Source organism: Rhinopithecus roxellana, chromosome 1, assembly GCF_007565055.1.
Source record: "Rhinopithecus roxellana isolate Shanxi Qingling chromosome 1, ASM756505v1, whole genome shotgun sequence".
Taxonomy (NCBI): domain Eukaryota; kingdom Metazoa; phylum Chordata; class Mammalia; order Primates; family Cercopithecidae; genus Rhinopithecus; species Rhinopithecus roxellana.
Window position 1 is genome coordinate 101,582,932 of NC_044549.1, and position 5,444 is coordinate 101,588,375.

The 5,444-nt window shown below is 39.4% G+C and overlaps 1 pseudogene; it reads left to right on the top strand.

Moving 5' to 3' along the window:
- The first annotated feature begins 223 nt into the window (after nucleotides 1–223).
- LOC104676456 lies at nucleotides 224–2,208 on the top strand (annotated as a pseudogene).
- Nucleotides 2,209–5,444: the final 3,236 nt, after the last annotated feature.

The window sequence follows — 5,444 nt, forward strand, 5'->3', positions numbered from 1 at the left end:
CCAAGGCCTTCCTGCTGCCCAGACCCGACACCCCCACCCTCACTCCCAGCCGGCAGCCTTCCTACAGCCACTGAGCAGTTTTCAAGTCCGGTTGATTTTTGTCCCTCTGCGCTTGCCCCCACTCCCTCCCACCGGGTCCGGCCCCGACCCCAGACCCAGGCACTCGCTCTCCTCCTGTCAGGGAAAGGTCGCGGCATGTGACCCTGCGGATAGCTGTGCCGAGATGAACCCCAGAGCCCCCAGCTACACCATGGCCTCGTTCTATGTGGGGGACCTCCACCCTGACGTGACTGAGGCGATGCTCTAGGTTCAGCGTAGCCAGGCCTATCCTCTCCATCTGAGTCTGTAGGGACCTGATTACCGGCGACTGCTTGGGCTACGCCTATGTGAACTTCCAGCAGCCGGGGGACGCGGAGTGTGCTTTGTAAATTTTGATTTTATAAAGGGCAAGCCAGTACGCATCCTGTGGTCTCAGCGTGAACCATCACTTCGCAAAAGTGGAATAGGCAATATATTCATTAAAAATCTGGACAAATCCATTGATAATAAAGCACTGTATGATACAGTTTCTGCTTTTGGTAACATTGTTTCATGTAAAGTGGTTTGTGATGAAAATGGTTCCAAGGGCCATGGATTTGTATGCTTTGAGATGCAGGAAGCATCTGAAAGAGCTATTGAAAAAATGAATGGGATGCTCCTAATGGTCGCAAAGTATTTGTTGGACAATTTAAGTCTCGTAAAAAAGGAGAAACTGAACTTGGAGCTAGGGCAAAAGAGTTCACCAATGTTTACATCAAGAATTTTGGAGAAGACATTGATGATGAGCGCCTTAGGAATCTGTTTGGCAAGTTTGGGCCTGCCTTAAGTGTGAAAATAATGATTGATGAAAGTGGAAAATCCGCAGGATTTGGATTTGTAAGCTTTGAAAGGCATGACGATGCACAGAAAGCTGTGAATGAGATTAATGGAAATGGAGCTCAAGGGAAAACAAATTTACGTTGATCGAGTTCAGAAAAATGTGGAACAGCAGACGGAACTTAAGCGCAAATTTGAACTGATGAAGCAAGATAGGATCACCAGATACTAGAGTGTTAATCTTTCTGTGAAAAATCTTGATGATGGTATTGATGATGAACATCTCCAGAAAAGTTTTCTCCATTTGGTACAATCACTAGTGCAAAGGTTATGATGGAAGGTGGTTGCAGCAAGGGTTTGGTTTTGTATGTTTCTCCTCACCAGAAGAAGCCACTAAAGCAGTTACAGAAATGAATGGTAGAATTGTGGCCACAAAGCCATTGTATGTAGCTTCAGCTCAGCGCAAAGGAGAGTGCCAGACTCACCTCACTAACCAGTATAGGCAAAGAATGGCAAGTGTATGAACTGTGCCCAACCCTGTAATCAACCCCTACCAGCCAGCACCTCCTTCAGGTTACTTCATGGCAGCTATCTCACAGTTTCAGAACTTTGCTGCATACCATCCTCCTAGCCAAATTGCTCAGCTAAGACCAAGTCCTCACTGGACTGCTCAGGGTGCCAGACGTCATCCATTCCAAAATACGCCCGGTGCTACCCGCCCAGCTGCTCCTAGACCACCATTTAGTACTATGAGACCAGCTTCTTCACAGGTTCCACGAGTCATGTCAATACAGTGTGTTGCTAACACATCAACACAGACAATGGGTCCACGTCCTGAAGTTGCAGCTGCTGCAGTTACTCCTGCTGTCTGCACCTTTACACAGTTATAAATATGCTGTGGGAGTTCGCAATCCTCAGCTACATCTTAATGCACAGCCACAAGTTACAATGCAACGGCTGCTGTTCATGTACAACGTCAGGAACCTTTGACTGCTTCCATGTTGGCTTCCGCCCCTCCTCAAGAGGAAAAGCAAATGTTGGGTGAATGGCTGTTTCCTTTTATTCAAGCCACGCACCCTACTCTTGCTGGTAAAATCACTGGCATATTGTTGGAGACTGATAATTCAGAACTTCTTCATAGGCTCGAGTCTCCAGAGTCACTCTGTTATAAGGTTGAAGAAGCTGTAGCTGTACTACAAGCCCATCAAGCTAAAGAGGCGTATCAGAGAGCAGTTAACAGTGCCACTGGTGTTCCAACTGTTTAAAATTGATCAGGGACCACGAAAAGAAACTTGTGCTTCACCGAAGAAAAATATCTAAACATCAAAAAACTTAAATATTATGGAAAAAAAATTGCAAAATATAAAATAAATAAAAAGGAAGGGAAACTTTGAACCTTATGTACTGAGAAAATGCCAGGTCTAGCAAATGTAATGTTAGTCCTAGATTACTTACTGATTTAAAAACAAAACAAAAATCCCCACAAAAATAGTAAAATATTAAAAAAATGATGTTTTATAGACCCTGGGAAACAGAATTTTCAGCAAGTACAAACATTTAAAGCATTCCTCTCTTTAATTTTGTAATTCTTCACTGTGGAATGACTCAAAATGTCAGTTCTGTTTTAAGTAACAGAATTGATAACTGAGCAAGGAAACATAATTTGGATTCCAAAATTCTTCCTCCAAAAAAATTCCTTAAACAGTGACAAAAAAAAAAAAAAAAAAAAAAAAAAAAAAAAAATTCACCTATGGACATGGTCTCTCTTAATCATACCTATGACTATAGCACTAGAGAACATTGAAATTAAAATTCAATCTGAACCTTTGAGAATGGTCAGTTTTGATGAATTGGTAGATTCAATAGCTTAGTCCTAGCTAAAATCATCTTCTGACATTGATAGACCAAAGACCCTTGGGCCAGACTACCTGTATTAGAATTCCAAATCTTTCTTGTACCTCCATTGTGACTTTTGTCAGATAATTTAACCTCTTTTGCCTCAGTTTTCTTATCTGTAAAATTGGGTTAAGAAACCTTATGTGATAGGACGTTGTGAGAATTAGATTGATGTATGTCATGTGCCTAAAACAACACCTGGCATCTAGTAAAGCTCTTGATTATTGTTATCTCTTACTAATATTTGTTTGTGATGCAATACAGAATTAATTTATTCTTTCAAGTAATTCCCTTAGCATTGATGGTTTTATCCTTTATATAACTCACTTTCATAATTGTGGTTGTTTCGTACAGCAACTCAGTCCCAATAAACACCTCCATCTTTTTGTTCTTCCATTATTATGTTATTAGATTTCTGCTATTAGCATGATCTCTAGAAATGCCCATCACTCAGAAATCATTCTAGAGTTCTGAAGTGAGAAAAGCTTTAGATGACCTATCTTTCTTTTCTTTTCTTTATAAAAACACATATTCTACTATTATAGATCCCAGGCATTCATTTTATTTCTTTTGTATGCTACCTATTAAGTAAAACAATTTTTTTTTTTTAGTAAGGATACCTGCAGTTCATACAAAAACACTACTCATCCCTCGAATTTCTCTATTTACATGCTTTTCTCATAATTTTCTTGGACATGGGCAGTTTTGATTTTCCTCAGCACCTTGAGTGTGAGATATGGACAGCAAGTGCCCAAAACTTATTACCTAGGTTAAAAGGCCTTGGGAGACATGAACAGACTCGTAGGCACCATACATCAGTCATACTGCAACTTTTACCATCTCACTGTGCAATAACCCCTTAACACTCAATACAATTGAAAAAGGATGTGGACAATATAAATATCATCTTTCTCTCCAGGCATAAAAATAACCACATTTAAAGAAAATATTTGAAAAAAAAAAGATGGGACTTAAGAATTAGGGTTATGTATCCCAGAGACAAGATTACTATGGAAGGCTTCAAGTTTATGAGGGATTATTATGTAGAAAATAGGGACCAGCTATTCTCTATCTCTAAAGAATCCCAAAGAGATGACTAAACCTCAGCACGAAGTAATACGTTAAGTATGAAGAAGAATTTCTTGATGGTGAGTGTGAAATACTGAAAGAAAACTCTTCCAGGAAATACCTGGAAATCTGAAAGAACATTAAGAGCAGAATGATGATTTTCCTGGCATATTCTCTGCATTTGAAATCTACAAAAGCCCTGTGCTTTTATGAAATGTGAAATAACATAACTACGTTTCTCACTATGCGTCTCAAACATGCTAAGGCATTGCCTATTTGTGGTACTGTGTACCGTATCTATTTTCTATACATGGTATATAATTCATATTTTGTTTTCTTCCATGGTTCTAGTGATGCAGTTTGGGAAGAGCATAGGCCTTGGAATCAGCCATAACTTGGCAGGTATCCTAGCTCTAATATTTGGATTCAGAGATCTTGCTTAATCTCTCTGAGATTTGGTCTTCTATTATAATGGACAATAATTAAGGAATAAACTAGTCAATGTATTTGTGTAGCAAATACAATTTTAGGGCATAGTAGTTAATACATATTAAAAACGTATTTAAAAACATATGCATATATACATGTGCCTACATTATATAGGAATACTTTATAAACAAAGCTCCAACACAGTGAGCTATAATCACACCAAAAAGAAAAGCTCCAACATATAGGAAACAAAAGTCCCTGAACAGATTCATAAATGTATATCTTACATTAAAATATTTCTTCTGTAAAACATTTTACTGTATAGTTTATTTTATTTTGAGACAGTCTTGCTTTGTCACCTAGGCTGGAGGTCAGTGATACAATCACGACTCACTGCAGCCTCAACTTCCTGGGCTCAAACAATCCTCCTGCCTCAGTTTCTTGTGCAGCTTGGACCACAGACATGTGGTCCAAGTTAATTTAAAAGAATGTTTTGTAGAGACGGGGTTTTACTATGTTGCCCACGTTGGTCTCGAACTCCTGGGCTCAAGCGATATGCCCCCATCAGCTGGTATTACAGGTATGAGCCACTGCGCTGGTGGAATCATCTTAAACAGCAAAATACCACCTGGAAATTTATTTTATTTATTTGTTTTTTTGAGATGGAGTTTTGCTCTTGTTGCCCAGGCTGGAGTGCAACAACTCGATCTTGGCTCACTGCAACCTCTGCCTCCCGGGATCAAGCGATTCTCCTGCCTCAATCTCCCAAGTAGCTGGGATTATAGGCTCCTGTCACCACGCCTGCCTAATTTTTTTTTGTATTTCTGGTAGAGATGGGGTTTTGCCATGTTGGCCAGTCTGGTCTCGAACTCCTGGTCTCAGGTGGTCTGCCCACCTCGGCCTCCCAAAGTGCTGAGATTACAGATGTGAGCCACTGTGCCCGGCACCACTTGGAAATTTAAAAATTCTCTTAAACAATTTCTTGATTAAAGAGAAAATCAAATTTTAAAGGTCAGAATATCTAGAAGATACCATTAATTAAAGTATTATATGTTAGAACTCAAGCTAATGCTGTGTTCAGAGAAAAAATATATAACCCTAAATGTTTTCACAGATAAGCAAGAACAGATGAGAACAAATAAATTAAGTGTCACATTTTAAAAACTAGACAAAGAACAAGAAATTAAACCTAAGAA